The following is a 21,173-nucleotide window of genomic DNA, read 5'->3' as shown; positions in this document are numbered from 1 at the left end:
CCCTGGGCAGAACTTTTTCCCCAGATATCCACCCGACTTTCAGCCCCAAAACCATCCATCCTTCTTTCCCCAATTCCCTGAGCCCAGACCACTGAATCCGGGAGAGGGGAGGCCAAGGGTGGAGGGGTACCCAAATCTTCCCAACCCGGGGTATTACCAGAGGAGGGACAGCTACCCTTCCCGGGATCAGCCCAGGGGAGAAAACAGGGCCCCGTATCAGCCTGAGCGGGTTTCCCAGTTAGAGCGCCAGGTTCAAAACATGGCGCGGGACCTGGGTCACATACTGAGGGCTCAGCAGAACCCTCAGATGGGCGTGCCGGCGCAGAACACACCCAACTCTGGACCTGGTGCTCCAGAACAATGACGGGGGCAGCACCCCGATAACTCACCGGTTCCCAGGGAGGAGGCACAAGGGGAAGGGGGGTGTAAAGCCTTGGAGGAAGCTTCCTTCCTCACTTGTAAACAGCCCCTGGAAACCCAGGAACCGGAAACAAAATCTCTTGCCCCTGAAAGTCTGCCTCCTAAGGAGCAGAGGGGGGGTAGGAGAAACAAAAGACCCAAACAGACTCAGTTTGAGGAGGAGGTACAGATCTTCCAATTTGAGGGAGAGGGATCCTCAGAGGATCCTGGGAAAAGGATCTTCTCCTTCAGAGAGGGGGGAACTCCTCCCAAAGAAAAATGGGTCCCTAGGGATGCAAATCCAGACTGGGGAGATGTGGAGACTGAGCTACCGCCGCCCACCATCTCATCCCAGAACCAACAGCAAGAAAATCCCCTGGTTCAAACCCATCCTGGGGACTGCCTCCAAAAAGGGGGGGGCAGCCCAGAACCGGAACCAGGGGAACCCACAATGGCTCTGATCTCCAGTTGCCAACTTTTTCTTTCAGATTCCCAAGACTCTCCACAGAATTCTGCCCAAATCTCTTCGCTATCGATGTCCAAAACCAGAAAATTAGCCCACCAGTTGTCCAAAAATGTACATTATCTGTGCCCCCTTGAGGAGAAGGAGGGAAGATATTATGCCCCGGTACAAGTACAGGGGCAGGGTACAATCTCGGCACTGGTGGACACTGGATCTCAAGCTACCCTTCTGTCCAGAAGGGCCTTTGATGAACTGAATGCAGGAAGGGGAGAGGATTACCAAATTCCTCTCACCTCTCTTCCTGGACAACTGCAGAACTTTGACGGGAAGGAAATTCCCGTTGAGGGGACTGCAGATTTGGACATTAAAATTGGGCGACATAAGTTGAAACACCCGGTCATAGTTGTGACCCCAGAGGGCACCCCTTGTTTACTAGGGAATGACCTCCTGAGAAGGTTGTCACCCCTAATAGATTGTGTAAACAAGGTCCTCTGGACCCAGACTAGCCGACCAATAAAATTAAAACAGAGTGTCAACCATGTTAGTTTAAACGGCACCTGCCACATGGTTGAACAAAAATCTGACCAAGTAGAATTTCACTTCCAGAATAACCAAATTCCAGACGTGACAGTAATAGCAGTAGGACAACAGACTGGTGATGGGGGGTCCTCTCTATTTCTGAAAATCAACCTTCCTTCCAGTCTAAAGTGGTATTCCACGCTGGAAGGAAACACTTTGAAATTCTATACCAATCCACAATCTGAAACTCCCACTCCTATAGTCCAGAAAGATGTGAAATCAGCTCAGAGCCTGGCTGATATTCAGCAAATTGGAGAGCAGTTGTTCATCCCTGTTCAGTTAAATGATGGGAAGGACTCTGTTCTCGCTCGAGTGTGTGTGAACAACGGTAAGAGCTTCATCAGCGAAGCCATGTTTCGCCAACTCCCAAAAGATCCAGCCATTCCCACCTTCAAACTGATAGACAAATGGGAAATGGACCTGGAAGCACCTAATTCCAAACATCTCCTGCCAAGCAGGTGTATGCTCAAAATCTCCATTGGCAACAAGAGCATAGTCCACAATTGTTGGGTCGTGCGAGACGTCACTGCCGCCTTTTACTTAGGCAGTGACATTCTCAATCGCTTTGCCATTAGTTTGGACCTAATAAACTTCAAAGCTTGGTCCCGATTAGCGGATAATCCCATGGGCTTTGATGATCCAGAAAAAGCATTTAGGTCAGCTCAATTGCTACCTTATGCAGTTGAAATTCAGGTAAAAGAGGAAGTCACCATCCCAGAAAGGACTCGACAATTCTCCCTGGAAGTGAAAGTTAAAAGGGGACAAGAGTTGAAAAACCCTGATGCTTACATACATCTAAATGCTTCTCTCCAACAGCAAGGGTTGGGGGTAAACCCAACTCCATTAGTCAACCTAGAACATGACACCATTCCAATAGAGGTGGATAACAGCGACTTAAAGAGTGCTACTCTAGCCGCAGGCACCATTATTGGAATGGCGGTTGATGACCGACATTTTTCCATGGATTTAGGTAACGAACTGTTAGGACCAATCCCCAAGGACTGTTTTGACAGTGACAGTGATGACAATACAACACCAGACAGGATTTTTACCCGGCATGGGGGGAACTTCCTGGTGTACACTTCCTGCCCTTATGGTAAGGAAGATGTGACGTGTGACTTCAGGAGGGATGAGGTGATTTTCCAGGTCCATGAGGGCTGCCTTTCCCACCTGAAGCCTCCGGTCCAAATCAGCACTCTGACCAGGGACTTCTCCACCCAGCTGGAGGAGGCCGCTGAAATAGCCAAACCAGAAGTCTTTCCAGGCTTCAGGCAGATGGTGGAAGAGAGAGTCAACCTAGCTGATGCCTGTGTGACTCTGGAACAAAAGCAAAAGTTGAAACAAGTTTTCTTGGATTTCCAAGATCTCTTTGCGGTAGACTCATATGACTGTGGTCGCACTGACATCCACACAACAACAATCCCCACGGACCCTGGCATGACTCCTGTGTTTGTGAAGCAATATCGCTTGCCTCTCGCCTCAATGGAGTCCCTTACTGAAATAATTAAGAACCTTGAGTCCCGGGGAATAATCCGTCCAGTCCACAGCACCTTCAATAATCCGGTGCTGGGAATATTGAAGCCAAACGGCCAGTGGAGACTCTGCGCCGACCTTAGGGAGCTCAACAAACGGGTCCATACTTCCCGATGGCCTCTGCCCTACATTGACCAAGGTCTGGCCCAGATTCAGGGGTCACAGGTATTCACTGCAATAGACCTGACCAATGGATACTGGACCGTGCCTGTCAGCAGGGAGGACCAATACAAACTGGCTTTTACCTTTGGGGGCCAGCAGTACACATGGACCCGGACTCCCTTCGGATACCTCAACTCCGGCAATGAATTCAACATTTTCCTACATAAGGCCATGCCCGACCTGGGCGCGAGGGGTAACCTGGCTTATGTAGATGATGTCCTCATCAAAAGTTCATCTGTGGAGGAACACATAGCGGAGATCCGTTATGTTCTGACGCAGTTGAGGGCCGCCGGAGCAAAACTTTCCTTTCAGAAAGCACAGTGGTGTAGAACCCGTGTTAATTTCTTGGGGCATGAGATTACTCCTCAGGGTCTCTGTCCCCAGGAAAAGAAAGTGGAAGCACTTCAGAAACTGAAAGACCCCACAACTCTGCGGGAACTAAGGAGCCTCCTTGGACTGACTAATTACAGCAGAAAGTTCATTGAGGGCTACGCAGAGATCACCAGACCCCTGATTCATCTCCTGAAGGGGGGGGTCAAGTGGGAATGGGGTCCAGAACAAGCCGAGGTGGTAAAACAACTCAAAAGAAGCCTCTCACAAGCGCCTTGCCTAGCTTACCCTGTCAGAAACAAGGAGTTCTTCCTGGAGACGGGGTTCTCTGATACGTGCTTGACGGCAGTATTATACCAAAAGCATGACAAGGTCAATAAAGTAATCTCCTATGCGAGCAAAACTTTATCCTCTGTGGAGGAAAAATTCAACGATTGTGAGAAGGCACTCCTGGCAACGGTGTGGGCATTGAAGAATTACCGCCCGTTTATCCAGGGGGAACACATCATAGTGGAGACTCCACACCAGCCTCTGCAATATCTCCAAAGTGACAGAATCCGGGCCGGAAATGTGAGTAATTCCCGAATTACTTCCTGGATTCTGTCAATGCAAGGCTTTCCTGTGGAGGTCAGATATGGCCAAAACAAGAAGAGTCCCCTCGCGCAAGGTCTGGCTGACTTGCATGATTGTGCCAGAGAAAACTGTCTCGAGGACGAAAGTCTGAAAATCAAGGACAACATGGAGGCATACCTTAATTCCCCACACAAAGTCTTTGAAGAAGACAAGTGTGAGGGAATGCCCACTGTCTATGTGGATGGATGCTCTTACCATGTTGACAACAACGGGGAGAAAGAACTGGTGGCTGGCGTAGGGAATGCATGGGTGAATGAGTCCCCAGAACCCTCCGCTGGATACAAAATTGGTCCCCGAAGTAGTCAGGTGGCAGAATTGATGGCTGTGCATCAGGCCATCCTCACTGCTGTCCAGCATCAACTCCACAAACTGGTCATAATCACAGATTCGGATTATGTACGGAACGGGTTCGTGGAGCACCTGGTTAATTGGAAAACCAGAGGCATGTTATGTGCTAACAACAAACCCTTGAAACATGGGAAGTTGATCCAAAACATTGATGATCTGGTCACATCGAATGAGATGACCATCTATTGGAAGAAGATCAAGGGTCATTCCAAAGTAGAGGGACCAGACAAAACTGGAAACGACTTAGCTGATCAGCTGGCCAAAACCGGGGCCATCCAAGGGGATCTAATTGAGATTGAGTCCCTGTTGGGGGAAATCCAGGTCACTGCCATCACTAGGTCCCAGACAAATGCTTACAACGACATTTCAATTGTACAATGGAGTAAGGAGACCCCTGATGCTGATTTGATTACAACTCAAAAGGGGGATCCAATTATTGGTAAGTTTTACCGGCACCTTGAGGACCCTGAGAACTTTCCCCTGACGGATACCGATTACATTGGGAAAGAGGACCTAAGAGTGTTGATGAAATGTCCAAAAATGTTCCGAATCCAAGACGGTTTGTTGGTAAGGAAATCCAAAGCTGGCCACGATCAGTGGGTGGTTCCTACCTCATTCCGAAGCCTGATGTTAAGTCACGCCCATGATGCGGCCACCGCCGGTCATAGGGGGTTTCACACAACACTGGAAATCTTAAGAGAGGTTGCATACTGGCCACACATGGGCCAGGACCTCAACCAATATTTGAAGGGTTGTCTTGTGTGTGCACAATTTCAGCCGACATCCCTCACACACCGGGCACCTTTACAAAAGCGGGGGATGACACTGCCATGGTCAGATTTACAAATCGACTTTGTAGGCCCTGTGATTCGCTCGGCTAGGGGGAATAAGTACATGTTGACTGTGACATGCTTGTTTACCAAGTGGGTGGAATGTCTCCCAGCCCCAAATTGCAAGGCAGAAACTGCAGCTTCCTTGATGATTAACCACATCTTTTCCCGTTTTGGTCTACCTCAAAGGATTGAGTCAGACAGAGGTAGCCACTTCACCAGTGAAGTAATGACAAAGATGTGGGAGATACTGGGGGTCAAGAGAAAGCTGCATATTGCTTATAGACCAGCTTCTTCTGGGGCAGTAGAGAGATATAACCGGACAATTGTGAGCATATTAAAGAAGTTTGTGGCAGATTCTGGGCCAAGTTGGGATATCCGATTACCTCTGGTCCTAATGGCTATCAGATCTATCCCTTCATCTGCAACCAAAATGTCACCATTTGAGTTGATGACTGGACGCAAGATGGTGCTTCCTCGGCATTTGCTCTATAGGACCCAAGAGCAGACACTGATAAATGCCTCCACTACTCATGAGTATGTGGAGAATTTAAGGAAACACCTTCAACATGCTTTTGCTTATGCTCAGCGGAATCTAGAAAGATCAGCTGATAGCATGAAGACCCATTATGACCTGAAAACTTCCAGGAAGGAATATCAGGTGGGAGACCGGGTCTATCTATACAACTTCCAAAGGAACCAGGCCAAGCAGCGCAAATTTTTGCCTACATGGAAGGGACCCTTTGAGATCATCGACAAGATCTCCCCTGTGGCCTACAAAATCCACATCCCCAAAGGTCCTTCGGCAGAGGGGGAAGACAAGTGGGTCCACATTAACCAGCTAAAGTGTTGCCATCCCAGGCACACTCTGCAACAACTGGAGGAATCCTCTGGAATCCTAGCGGGTACTGTCTCAGACTAATTCAGTTCCAATCATAAAACATACCACATCTAGTCTCTAAAATATTGTGATTTGCATGAAACTGTCTCTTAGTTATACTGTTTTTTTTTCAAAATAAGAATGTAATGTTTCGTTATGATGAAATGCATATGCTGCCCCACTATCTCAACAGTGGTGGAAAAACATCTATGAGTAGGTATTGCCGCTCTTCCTTTGTCGTCCTAGGAGAAAGAAAACCGGGAGACGGGCCAAGGAGGACGATCCGGAGACCGGGAGCAGAGACGCAACGGGCCCGGGGTACCGCCCAATCTTCCCATCAGGACCGGCGAGGAGAACTGATCGATCTGACCGGATGGAGAGGAAGATGCTGAACTGTGCCATCTACAGAATTGGAAGAAGATAATGTGGACATACCAGCGCCAGGGTTCAAAACCTCCCTTGCAACCGACTCCCCCTCGACTCAAGTCAAAGCGCAGTCGGGCGGGGGGGTTTGTGGAGGGTTTTGACCCATGTGGAATCATTAGACGGGGTAAAGATGGGGATTAAGCTGTCGCTGCCCATCATTTTGCCCCAGAACAAAAAATAAATAATTGGAGTGGGTAAAGATGGGGATGCGCTGTCGCCGCCCATCATTTCATCCCAGAATCCAGGAGAGCTGTGCAGTTGTGCGCACACCAAAATGGTTACCTAACTTGCCACCCACCAGTGTAAAGAAAGGTCTTTGTTAACAAAATCCACTGTTACTGATGTCAAAAAGTTGCTGAAATCGTGACTCATTGGACCACTTTAAAGATTCAACCCTTTTTGTGGGGTTCCACATAACCATCTTACTGTAAGGAGCCCCATCAAAACAATGTTAAGCAAGGATTTACTACCATGTAAGAACCATTCCTGTTTAGAATGCATTAATCCAAGAAAATCCCAAAATTGCATGCAGTACCAACAAAATCCTCAAGGGGGCGCTGGCGGTCTAAACTCTGACAGGAGAATTGAGTGCAGTTGCTGACAAAGGGATTTGACTCAGCTGACTTCAAAGGCTGCATTTTAATTAAAAATTAGCCACATGCTGTTCCCAGAGGCCTGAAGCCTGGGAAACCCTATCACCTCCAGAGCTTCACACTAGGAGTTAGAATCTCACATGACAGTTTGATTGATAGAAGGCAGACTGGCTGGGAGCTTCCCAGAGACCACACAATGGCCCCTTTCCTCTGAAAGGAATATGTTGATTTTGACTGTTTAATGTCAACAAAGCCCTGCCTGCCCAGAGGACTGACCCACCCAAGTCTTGGAGGCGGACCTCAACACTCTGAGGACTGAATTGGAAGTAAAATATATATTTTACAAAAACACTGATAACTCTTTGTAATCAAATGACAGAAATGTATAACTTTGAGAGCTTTAATTTAAAAAATGTACCTTTAATTCAAGACTAAACTCGAATTTGTGTGATGTTCTGGGGCAAAACCCCATTGTTTATTATTATTACAGACTCCCTGTTTCAGCTAGACAAACGAAAATGCATTGGTATGTGGGTAGATATGTGAGGAACAGTTGTATAAAATTTAATGAAGATCCAATGTTGTTTAGCACATTAAAAAGTGCTAGAAGTTGCCATTTGTGAATGCAAGCTCCTAGAAACAGCAGATTTGGACAGAGACATGGCTAAATTCAGCCACACCATGTATATGTAATTTCAAGCAACTGTGTAACTCTGAAGTATGTATTTTGATCATATATAGATTTGGGTGCACAGATGATAAGGGAGGTTCTTCAAGAGATCATAAATGGCTGACATCACTCTGACACAACTTAGTTCGCCAATCAGGGGACGAATGAAAGTTTGACCAATTAGAAGCTGAGAGAGAGGTAGGGTCAGTGATGCTAGAACACACCCACATTCTAAACACATAAAAGCAGACAGACAGGACAGAGAGGGACCTTCCAAATCCATCTGCAGCGGGACGCTCTGCCGGAAAAATCCATACTTACCTCCATCAACCTCCAGAAAGCCAAACTAGAGACTTCAATCTATCCAGAACTAGAGACCCAGACCAGAGAACCAGAGAGAGCTGACCCAGATCACTGTGAAGTGCAGAGGCCAGACCAGACCAGACCAGAGTCCAGTCCAAAACCCTGACCAGATCCATGGCGAGGCCCATTTCACTCAAGAGTATAGTGTGAGTACCTAGAAAACTGTGCAGAACCAATCTCCTAGTTAAAATAATATAATTCAATCTAGCTTAATCTAAGTAGAACTGTCTCCTAACTGTCACCTGTCATTTGTAAAGCTGTCACTTGTCATTTCTAGTCGCAAGCTGCACTTGTCTTTTGGAACTTTAAAATTTCAAATCTGAAAAACGACCTTCACAAAATCGCTCATATCTCCGCAACCGTTTGTGCTAGAGACTTGCAATAACTTTTATCTGAAAGCTTAGAATTGTGGCTTTCCTATGAACCTAGAACCGCATTCCTACCCCTTATAGTTTTACCGCAATCGCGGAACACGCATTCGCGAATTTTACCGCGATTTGCGAATTTCTTCACATGTAAAAACTGCTGCTGCTTGCCTTCCATTTGCCAGAAATTCGTTTAACCTGCTAACTATCCCTGCATCATTGCTAGTGTGAGTCTGGACTAATATTAACTAGATACCACTCACCCTGAACCTCTGAAAGGGAATTAAAAGCGTTTCCAGCATATTTCTCATTCATTGCCAGCACATATCAAAGCAATTTGGGCCTGTGATTTCAAAACTCCTACCTGTTTTCTGTTGTCTAAGCTTGCTGGATTGAACTGATTACATTGATTGCATTTCTGAGAACTGCGTGCTTTCCTCCCATTCCCTTGCATTGCATAAAGAGGGGGGGAGTGAATAGCCAGAGAAAAGTGTTTACATTGTTTTGTTGAAATCATATTGAGTATTTCTATACTGCATTTCATTCATTCAACCTTGCATCCATTTGAACTCTATAAAGCATTTTGTACCACTTTCTTCTTTTGTTCCTATTTACCAGTGTGCTACCTTATCCATTTCATGTCAACTCCTTATTGATTATAGAGAAGCGTGTTAGTGCCAGATTCTCCGTTATTAATCTTTATCATATCAGATTAAGTGTGCTATTCAATTATTAATTTATTATAAAGCGTGATATATATATCTATTTTAAATTATCAAATAAACCTTTTAAACTTGCAAAACAGAACTACTTCTTGGCTCAGTGGGGTCAGGGGGATTCCAAGAGAGGGGTGTTATACAGGGGTAGTCATCCAGAACGCATGAACTGGACCTAAAGATATATCAATAAGGGTTTTCATTCAGTATTATAGACTAGGCGTTGACTTAGCTGTAGTGTTGAATTGAATCCTCTTACAGCCCAGAGCCTCCGGAGGAACCATCCGGCCCCTCGCTTCAAAGAGATAAGTACCGCTCAGCCCACGGAGTGTCTGGGATCTGCGGGGGAAGCGCAGGGGGCATTTCCCAACCACTCCAGAGCCCCTGCGCCGTCACATAGAAGCTAAGTGGGTGGGTTTCGGAGAGAGTTCTGCTCAGTGAATGTGTGCAGATCAAGACGACATTGTTTGTGGCGTGTTTTCATCTCGTGGAACATAAGCCGGAAAGGCGCACGAGGCGGGAACGCATTACGGTGCAAAAGGCACTCGGTCTGAAGGAAGACCGAATATTGGCAAACATAGATCCTGGGGAGTTGAAAGGCCACGTGCGGCAGCGCACCCAAAAGGAACCTGAAATTCTTGAATGCACGGAATGCTGAATGCGTGTAGGGTGTGTTTGGGAGAGTGAGTGACCGACAGAACTAAAGCACACGCTAATGCTTGTCCTTTGTTTGTTCCTTTTAGTGTGCATCTGTTCACCTGACTGCAAGGACGTGGCACAGGACTCGACAGCCTTTGCAGGACAGGACTTAAGACAGAAGTATAAGCTAAGTGTGCTAATGCATGAGACTTTTGTTCATGAAGCTGTAACTGGGCTCAAACTTGTTTACCAATCCATGTTTGTTTTAACTTCATGTTCAGAGGGGTATGTACATGATTTGTTGAAGGGCAATGTAGTGTGAAGGGAAACACCTTTGCATGCGAAGGTGTTACAAACACTTACAGCAATCAGTCCAAGAAAAGTGTGCAGTCATCGTTTATCCTAAAATCCCCAGTCCCATCCATAACCTCTTCCTACCCCTCAATCCGGTTAACCTAAAATCCCTCTACCTATCCACTCATCGAGACCCTAACCCTCCTTCCCCGCTCTGGTTACAGAGGTCTGTGTAAGCCTCGACTTGCAGACACTGAGACCATTGAGGGGGTGGTTGGTACTGCTTCGCTCCTGCGCCTTGGACCTGAGCATCCTGACAGAAGCACAAGCCCACGTAATATTCAGGCGCCCGAGTGGTGTAGCCAACCCCCGTTACCGTCATGGAGAAGATCGCCAAGGTCTTGCAAGACTTGCAGGGCGAGTTGGCTGCGTCCAGACAGGACTATGCCACCTTGTCCGCGCAGGTGCGTAGTTTGGCATCTCAAACCGCACCACTGCCAGGACATGCACCAGTACAGGTGCAAGTCACCCCAGAACCCGTGGTTCCTCTAGCACCACCAGAGCGGTATGGTGGAGACCCGCAGACATTTTCCACTTTCATCACGCAGTGCCGCCTCCACTTCCTCACGAAACCGGCAGCGTTTTGATCAAATCAATCTAGGACTGCATTTGTTATCTCCTACCTTACTGGAGATGCTGCAGCATGGGCAAATCCCTTAGTACAAAAAGATAACACAATCCTATATGATTGGGATGAGTTTCTTGGTGATTTCGAGAAAATATTCAACCGAAGGGCCTCCACCTTGTGTAAGGATCGGGAATTGCTGACTTTGAGGCAGGGGAATAAGGAGCTGGTGACGTATGTCACCCAGTTCAATCGATTAGTAGCCGAAGCCGAGTGGCCGCGCGACAAATGTATGTCCCTATTTTATCAGGGGCTAAGGGATGATATTAAAGACCTTATCGCCCAAGTTGACCCCCAACCCCGAGAATGCTCAGATATGATCGATTTGGCCATGCGGTTGGATCACCGTCAGGCGGAACGACGGGGGGATAGGAAAAAAGGGGAGTCACGTTCAGTAACAAGGTTCGATCAGTCTAAAGGGACACGAGGGACAATGGACAGGTCTGACGGAGATGAGCCGATGCAAATCGGGTCAGTTTGAGGTCCCCTATCCAAAGAAGAAAAAGAACGGAGGAGGAAGGATGGTGTTTGCATGTACTGTGGGAAGTCGGGACATTTCATTCGCGAATGCCCCACCAAGCCCAAGACTCAGGGAAACGCTTCGGCTCGTCGGTAGTGGGGGTTACCCGGCCGAGCCTGACCAATAGCAGGGCCCCAATTACGGGCTGTCCCAATTTTGCCCCACATGTCTCGTTAAGGGGGTGTCTTGGGTTTCAGGGACTATCAAAAGAGGTCACCATGTTGATTGACTCGGGTGCAACAGGTAATTTCATAGACACCCAGTTTGCAGCCAAGCTGGGTATCCCTACGCAGTGAAAGGTAAAGCCTGAACCCGTGCGCGCTGTCGATGGTACGCCTCTATGTTCCGGACCTATTACACATAACACAGTTTCTGTGACCCTAAGTAGCGGTGATGGGCATTGGGAACATATTGCCTTCGACTTAATTGCTGCCCCGCAATTCGGCCTTATTTTAGGGTTACCATGGCTGAGAAAACATGACCCTCAGATTCAATGGACCGCCGGATTGGTAGAATTTAGTTCTTCCTATTGTCAAGAGCATTGTAAGCGGCCGATATCCTCGACCCCTCAAGTTGCAAGCATTACGGGTGGCCAACCTGAGGTGCGCCCGGAGGAACTGCCCGCAGAATACTCCGATTACATAAACGTCTTTAACAAGAAGGCCGCTGAAACCTTACCCCCACATCGGGTATTCGACTGCCGCATAGACCTAGAACCAGGGGCTACGTTACCATGCAGTCGTATATATGCCTTGACCGAGGCTGAAAACGAGCACTTCCGAGAGTATATAACAGCCAATTTGCAAAACGGCTTTATTAGACACTCTAACTCACCGGTATCCTCCCCTTTGTTCTTCGCACCGAAGAAGTCCGGGGAACTTCGGACTTGCATAGATTACCGCGGGGTGAATCGGATAACCATCAAAAACCGTTACCCACTTCCACTCATCCCAGTCCTTCTAGATCAGGTTAGGGACGCGGTCATCTATACTAAGCTGGATCTTCGTGGGGCATACCATCTAGTGCGGGTGCGCGAAGGTGACGAATGGAAAACCGCCTTCCGAACAAAGTTTGGATTATATGAATATCAGGTTATGCCGTTCGGTCTATGTAACGCACCCGCTGCTTTCCAACACTTCCTAGATGAGGTTCTTAGAGAATATCTGGACGTATGTGCCGTCGTGTACATTGATGACATCCTCATCTATTCCAACAGTCTCCAAGAACATATCCAGCACGTTCGCGCTGTCCTACAAAAGTTAAGGGAACACCAACTCTATGCCAAACTAGAAAAATGTGAATTCCACCGGACCACAGTGGAATTCTTGGGTTATTACCTTACTCCGACAGGCGTGCAAATGGATCGCAAAAAGGTACAGGCCGTTCTAGATTGGGCCCCACCAGCCAATGTAAAAGACGTGCAATCCTTCTTAGGATTCGCAAACTTCTATCGAAGGTTTGTCAAGAATTTCTCTGAGCTGGTCACCCCAATCACGAGACTTCTACGTAAAGGCTGCCCATTTGTTTGGGACGCCTTGGCTGAACAAGGATTTCAACGACTCAAGAAGGCCTTTACTGATGCTCCGGTACTGAAACACCCAGACTTGTCCCAGCCATTTGTGGTGGAAACGGACGCTTCCAGCTATGCACTAGGGGCTGTATTGTCCCAACGAGATCCTCAGATGGGCCTATTACATCCTGTGGCCTATTACTCGAGGAAACTGCTCCCCGCAGAGGTTAACTACATCATAGCAGACAGGGAACTTTTGGCCATAAAAGCAGCGTTTAGCGAGTGGCGGCATTATCTAATGGGGGCACGTCACACCGTGACGGTGATTACCGACCACCGCAATCTCCAGTTTATTAGGACTGCCAAGACCTTGAGTCCGCGTCAGCTCCGCTGGGCCCAATACTTTGCTGAGTTTGATTTTATTATCACTTATAGACCCGGAAATAACAATCGGAAAGCTGACATCTTGTCTCGCTATCCAGAAAAAGTCCTTAAGGAAATAGAAATAGTGTCCCAGCCAATAGTTTCTCCGGAACGAATAGTGGGCTTAACCACTAACCTTTTCGAGAGTATCCAACAGGAACTCTCCATGCATGATCTGCATCAATGGTGCAAACAAGACTCCCAGCATACCATTAAAGATGGGCTTCCGTATCATGGACAATCTTTGTACTTGCCCACAACCCATCTACAAGAAAAGGCTATGTCCTGGTGCCCTAATTCATGCCTAGCGGGTCACCCCGGTAAGACAAAAACATTAGAATTGGTAGCAAGACATTTTTGGTGGCCAAAGTGGCGACTTGATGTTCAACAATACGTACGACAATGTACAATTTGCGCCCAAAACAAGGCCGATCACCAGAAACCAGCAGGTCTTCTTCGTCCCTTGCCAACCCCTACTATACCATGGCACACAGTTACCATGGACCTCATAGTCAAATTCCCACAAGTGCAGGGCTACACCTCTATACTGGTGGTGGTGGATGCCTTTTCAAAAATGGCTCACTTTATCCCTTGTAAAGGGGTCCCGACAGCCAAGGAAATCGCTGAATTGTTCCTACAGAACGTGGTCCGCCTTCATGGCCTCCCGTGTCGTGTGATAACAGATAGGGGTCCGCAGTTTACTTCCAGGTTCTGGCGCGAGTTTAGTAACATCATCGGTATGGAAGTCCGACTGTCCTCGGCTTACCCTCCTGAGACAGACGGCCAAACCGAACGCGTGAATCAGGGACTTGAACAGTTCCTACGCTGCTTGGCCGCAGGACGAGAGACAACATGGGTTCAACACACTTGGCTAGCAGAATTGGCATATAACAATGCTGTTCACTCCTCCACAAAACGGTCCCCGTTCTTCTGCTTGTATGGAAGACATCCACGGATCTTACCTTTATCCGTACCAACAGCAGAAGCAGCACTGCCTACATTGGCAGGACAACGGATCAGCATAGAGAAGGTTTGGAAGGAGGTGCAGGATAATCTCATACGAGCTAAGAAAACATATAAAATCTATGCAGATAAACACCGACGTGCCAGCCCAGTGTATCATAAGAACGACCTGGTGTGGTTGTCCACCCGCAATTTACGACTAGAGGGGCCCAAAAAATTACAACCCCGCTATTTAGGCCCGTTTAGCGTAGAAAAGGTAATTAACCCAGTAGCGGTTCGATTGACTCTACCATCCCAAATGAAAATCCACCCTACCTTCCATACATCACTGTTAAAACCAGCACCCCATGGCACACGTACCCAAAAAACACCTCCCGTACTCGTACAGGGGGAACCAGAGTACGAAGTACGAGCCATTTTGAACTCCAAGGTATTAAAGAACGGACAGCTCTATTATTTGATTGATTGGGTGGGGTACGGGCCCGAAGACCGCTCCTGGGAACCCTCGCATCATGTGCATGCTCCACGATTACTGCGCACTTTTCACAGGAACTACCCTGATAAACCCGGGGGTCCTGCCTTCCGTGGGGGGGGAGGGAGTGCTGTCAGGGGCAGGACTGGCCATAGACCATGTACTGTTGGAACTGTAGGGCCAGGGACCATGAGAAAACCTAGACCCAGAAAGCTACTGTACTTGAAAAGGCTGTTATGCCCTTTCTGTAGGCATATTGCCGTCCAAAACTACAAATCCCAGCATTTGGCATGCCAGGACTACGTTTCCCAGCATGCTCTGCGGACTCGCGAGCCAATGGGAAGCCGCGCTGGGTGTGGCGCGCGAGTGCGCATGCACAAGCCCCAAGGCACGGGGCTTGTGCTCGAGACATCGAGGAGAGTGGAGGTGTGCCCAGCAGCTCCCCGGAATTCACACGCGAGGGGCCCAGAGCCTCCGGAGGAACCATCCGGCCCCTCGCTTCAAAGAGATAAGTACCGCTCAGCCCACGGAGTGTCTGGGATCTATGGGGGAAGCGCAGGGGGCATTTCCCAACCGCTCCAGAGCCCCTGCGCCGTCACATAGAAGCTAAGTGGGCGGGTTTCGGAGAGAGTTCTGCTCAGTGAATGTGTGCAGATCAAGACGACATTGTTTGTGGCGTGTTTTCATCTCGTGGAACATAAGCCGGAAAGGCGCACGAGGCGGGAACGCATTACGGTGCAAAAGGCACTCGGTCTGAAGGAAGACCGAATATTGGCAAACATAGATCCTGGGGGGTTGAAAGGCCACGTGCGGCAGCGCACCCAAAAGGAACCTGAAATTTTTGAATGCACGGAATGCTGAATGCGTGTAGGGTGTGTTTGGGAGAGTGAGTGACCGACAGAACTAAAGCACACGCTAATGCTTGTCCTTTGTTTTTTCCTTTTAGTGTGCATCTGTTCACCTGACCGCAAGGACGTGGCACAGGACTCGACAGCCTTTGCAGGACAGGACTTAAGACAGAAGTATAAGCTAAGTGTGCTAATGCATGAGACTTTTGTTCATGAAGCTGTAACTGGGCTCAAACTTGTTTACCAATCCATGTTTGTTTTAACTTCATGTTCAGAGGGGTATGTACATGATTTGTTGAAGGGCAATGTAGTGTGAAGGGAAACACCTTTGCATGCGAAGGTGTTACAAACACTTACAGCAATCAGTCCAAGAAAAGTGTGCAGTCATCGTTTATCCTAAAATCCCCAGTCCCATCCATAACCTCTTCCTACCCCTCAATCCGGTTAACCTAAAATCCCTCTACCTATCCACTCATCCAGACCCTAACCCTCCTTCCCCGCTCTGGTTACAGAGGTCTGTGTAAGCCTCGACTTGCAGACACTGAGACCATTGAGGGGGTGGTTGGTACTGCTTCGCTCCTGCGCCTTGGACCTGGGCATCCTGACAGTCAGCCTTCCCACCCACTTTCAAAAGACATAAAAAGACCCACTGAAACCCAGGTAGGGACTTCACTTTCATTTTCTTGCGAAGCACTTTGACGGGAGACTCCAGACTTCAAATCCAGACAATATCCAGAAGGAACTTAGAATCCAGACTTCAGAACTTGTAGCAGAGAGGCCTAGTCCACAAGTTGAATCCTTCAGAGGCCTCAGAATCCAGCAAACTATTCAACAGCCGGGCGAGCTGTTTGATTCTGGCCTAGAACCCTGTGCCAGAACCCAGAAAGCAGAGCTGTATCCAGACCACCGTGCAGTGCCGATAGAAAACCAGACTCCATTTTCCAGAACTTTTAGCAGACAGGCCTAGTCCACAAGCTCAATCTTTTCCAGAGGCCTCAGAATCCAGCAACCTAACCAAACTATTCATCAGCCGGGTGAGCTGTGTGATTCTGGCTAATACCCTGTGCCCAGAACTTTTGCCAAAACCAGAAACCAGATCAGACTGCTGTGCAGTGCCGAGACCAGAACCAGAGATCTAGAACCGCAGACCAGACCCAGACCAGACCGCTGTGCAGTGCCAGAACTTTTCCCAGAACCAGATATCCAGACCAGCAGAGCACAGAGAACCGCAGCTAGACCAGTTGACCAGATCTGTGACGAGGCCCATTCCTTCCAAAATTAGGAGTGAGTATCCAGCCAGAGCTGTGCAAACCAATCTCTTAGTTTAAAATAATCTAATTCAAACCATTTCCACCTATTTCCACCTATTTAGAACTGCATAGTTGTGTCCATTCTGTGATTTCAAACCTGTGAAAGTGTCAATTGCCATTCTGAATCATTGTTTCATTTCTGAAATCTACCTCCACAAAATCGTCTGTATCTTTTGAACCATACGTGCTAGGGACTTTCTACTCCTTATAGTTTTTCCGTAATCGCGCTCGACGCACTCGAAAAAAGTGCAGCGAATTGCAATTTGGCTCAGTTTTACCACACTTTAAAAATCGCTGTCTTTTGCTTGCAACTGCTGAAATTCGTTTTCAATCTGATAATCATTCCTGATTAATTGCTAGTGTTGACCTGAACTAATTCAAAGTAGCTGTCACCTACCCTGAATCTCCTATAGGGAATTAAAATCATTTTTAGCATATTTTCACTTCTTTTCAAATCACATTTAAAAGTATTCTTGCCCGTGTTTTAAAATCATCCCTGTTGCTCTAAGCTTGCTAGGGGGGAACTGAATTTGTATTGCATTTGATTATATTCCTGAAAATTGTGTGCTCTTTTCCATCTCTTTATATTGCATAGGGGGGAAGTGAATTGTCAAAAGAAAAAGTGATCATATTATCTCTTGTGGAAACCATCTCAGTTATTTCTGTGCTGCATTCTTTTCCATCATTGCATTTCCTTGAAACCATAAAAACATTCTCAGCTACCTTATCCTCTCTATACCAACTCCTAAGTAATTAAAAAAGTGTGCTAGTGTAATATTATCCATTGTTGATCACAGTCATATTCATAAGTGTGCTATCAAATATTAATTTATTTATAAAAGTCTGATATATATCTTGTTTAATTTTTCAATAAATCTTTTAATTTGCAAAACAAACTTAATTCTTGGCTAATTGAGGTCCGGGGGATTCAAAGAGAGGGGTGTTATACAAGGGTTTATCATCCAGATCTATGAACATGTCATAAAAATATATAATTAAGGGCTTCCCTTGGGCATCCCAGACTCGGCAGGGCTTCCCTTGGGCATCCCAGACTCGGCATTGACTTAGTTGGAGTGCTGAATTGAAGTCACTTAACAGAGTGGGGGCTCGAGCCGGGATGTGTTACGCTCACCTGACTCCCACGGAGGCACTGGCCTGGTTCGCGCTGCTGTGACCTCTTCTAAGGTGATGCGCAGGGTTCGGAAGACGGACTGGACCGGGCCCCCCAAATCTGGCTTGTCTGGCTCGCAGAAGTATCCTTCTGTAGGCGAAAATAGGGGATTAACTGTCTGCGGGGTAATGCAATCAGCCTCCCACTTTCCCCTCTCACCCTCCTTGAAACCCTTCTGTGATTTCTCGTAGCGTCTCACCTTAGGGTCTGGAAGGACGAGCTCTCCATCCTGCTTCTGATGCAGGGTGCGTTGGTATCCAGTTACTTCACTGGATTTTCGGATTGGTGAGAACCAAACTTGCTTGGCTTCCAGGTAAGTTTTTTTGATAAGAGGTTCCCCTTGTGTCCATGCATTAATGTACTAATGCTAGTGTCTTTTTCCCCATAGGGGCTGGGGTACGGAATGCCGGGGAAAAGGCACCGACCCGAGATGAGAGGTGAAATCCTTGTAGAAATCAGGTAAGTCTTTAATGAGCGTTTTTTGGTAATGTCTTTTCATTCGCTCATTACCACTGATGTCTCTTTTTCCCCTTAGGGGCCGGGGTCCGGAAATGCCAGGATGCGGCGCGGACCCGAAATGAAGAGGGAATGAATCAACAGGTAAGTCTCAAAATGGAGATTTAGCTTTCCTTATTCCCTCCTATCTCTCACCTTTTGTTCTGGTCTTTTTCTCCCTGGGCGCTGGGGCGTGACTGCGAATCCGGATGATCGCTGCTGAACATGGAGGCGCCCTGTAAAGGTGAGTGGAATGCGGCGCTGCAGCGATCGACGCAATGAGCTTTTAAATTAAAGTCTTCCTTTTCAGGATTGTCGGCGAGATGTCTCCGGGATGCGGATTTAGCAGGTAAGGACTTTTCCTTCTTCTGTTCTCTTCTTCTCTTCCTTTACAGGTGATCCAGGATGCTGGCAGGCGTGGCAGAAGTCAGGATGCAGGAGCAGACACGGTGAGCGTCCAGCTGCTAGATGCAGAACAACGCGAAGCACGTGTGGCTGTTCGGGTGGGGTTTAAATAGCCTTGGAAGAAGTTCCAGGTATGTATCCTTCCTCCAATCAGGTATGTATCCTTCCCCGACCACGCCCGGATGGTAAATTAGTCCCACAGGTAAAGTAGTTCCTTTCAGGGATCCTGTAGCATGGTCTGCATCAGGTAAGTGCACCCAAGCATTCCCATAATGAGCCTGGCGCCTATGGCGCCAGGACTGATGTCTTTTATGAGCCTGGCACCATAGGCGCCAGGACACTGTCCAAAGGGCCCCTATATGGGGTTGCTGGGTCCTTCCTTGGGGACTGGATGTCCGCTTTCGGGGACGCCGGGCTTGAACCGGCTCCCCGGGAGCAGGCATCATGACAGCACTCCCCCCCAAGGCCCCTCCCAAGGTTGTTCCCTCCGGGGGTTTTGGTTTGTCTGGGAAGAGTCGGTGGAATTTCCTGACTAATCGAGGTGCATGCACATGGTCGCTGGGTTCCCACGACCTCTCCTGAGGTCCGTTCCCCTTCCAATCAATTAGGTAGAACAGTTTTGACCTAAACATTTTTGAGTCTAAAATGTTCTTCACTTCGAATTCGGGCTCCTCATCTATTAGAATAGGTTCTGGAGGTTTGAGTAGTCGGGTTCCGGGTACCACTGGTTTCAGAAGTGACACATGAAAAACGGGGTGAATTTGCATACTAGCTGGAAAATCAAGTTTAACAGCCACTGGGTTAATTATTGCCGTAATAGAATAAGGTCCCAGATATTTTGGGTTAAAAGTTCGAGGCCCTTTGAGTGGTAAATGTCTGGTAGCTAACCACACTCGATCCCCAATCTGATACGGAGGTGCTTCACTCCGATGTAGATCAGCATTCTCCTTGTATTTTCTCTTGGCTTGTTGTAAATGCATAGTTGCCTCTTTGAAGGCTTGGGTAATTGTAGAATGCAGATGTTCTACTGCAGGCATTCCGAGGTTCTGAAGTGAGTCAAGGTTTGATGTTCGAGGGTGATGCCCAAACAAAGTATAAAAAGGACTGTGGCCAGTTCCAGAGTGTACCGAATTATTATATGCGTATTCGGCTATCCAAAGAATGTCTTTCCAGTTGCTTTCAGATTGCTGTAACATACACCGTAAGTACTGTTCAAGGGTCTGATTTGTCCTCTCGGTCTGACCCTCGGTCTGAGGGTGGTGACTGGTCGATAATCTTACATCGATCTCCGGCATTTGACAACATTTGCGCCAGAAGAGGGAAATGAATTGGCTTCCCCGGCCAGAGATTAGTATAGATGGGAATCCATGTAGCGGAACAATATTTTCGAGGAATTCTTTGGCTAGGACAGAAGCTGAAGGTAAACCTTTCAAAGGAATAAAGTGGGCCATTTTGGAAAACAAATCCACAATTACCAGAATAGTATTGTACCCCGAACAAGGAGGCAGGTCCGTAATAAAATCCATTGATAGGGTGTGCCAGGGTGCTGGTGGTATGTCTAGAGGTTGAAGGAGACCGGCTGGTCTTTTCTTTTGACTTTTATTTTGGGCGCAAACACCACAAGACATCACAAAGGAATTAACATCTTTTCGCCAAGAGGGCCACCAAAATTGTCGTTTCACCTTTTCCTCTGTCTTGGCAATACCGGGGTGTCCCTCTATTAATGTATCATGATAACCGGAAATAACTAGTTCGTGTAATTCCTTATGTGGCAGGAATAAGCGTCCTTGGAAATAAGGTAAACCATTATCTATGGTAAAGTCTGATCCCTTTTGTATCCATTCCTATAAGGTTGTAGGGTCCAGGAGTTGTTTCACTCTGGCTTGAAAGTCTTCAAGCATCTGTAACGAAGTCATGCCTAGAATCCTCTGTTCGGGAATTATTGGTACTGGTTCTGAGTTTGTATCAGATTCTCCCATTCCAATTCGGGATAAGGCGTCTGCTTTGCCATTCTTGCAGCCAGGTCGATAGGTAATCACAAAATCAAATTCAGCGAAAAACAAAGCCCATCGGAGCTGCCGTGATGACTGAGCCTTGGCGGTTTTCAAATACTGTAAATTCCGGTGATCAGTGATCACTGTGATGGTA

Source organism: Ambystoma mexicanum, chromosome 5q (assembly GCF_040938575.1).
Source record: "Ambystoma mexicanum isolate Mex_15411 chromosome 5q, UKY_AmexF1_1, whole genome shotgun sequence".
Taxonomy (NCBI): domain Eukaryota; kingdom Metazoa; phylum Chordata; class Amphibia; order Caudata; family Ambystomatidae; genus Ambystoma; species Ambystoma mexicanum.
This window is presented reverse-complemented; position numbering follows the sequence as displayed.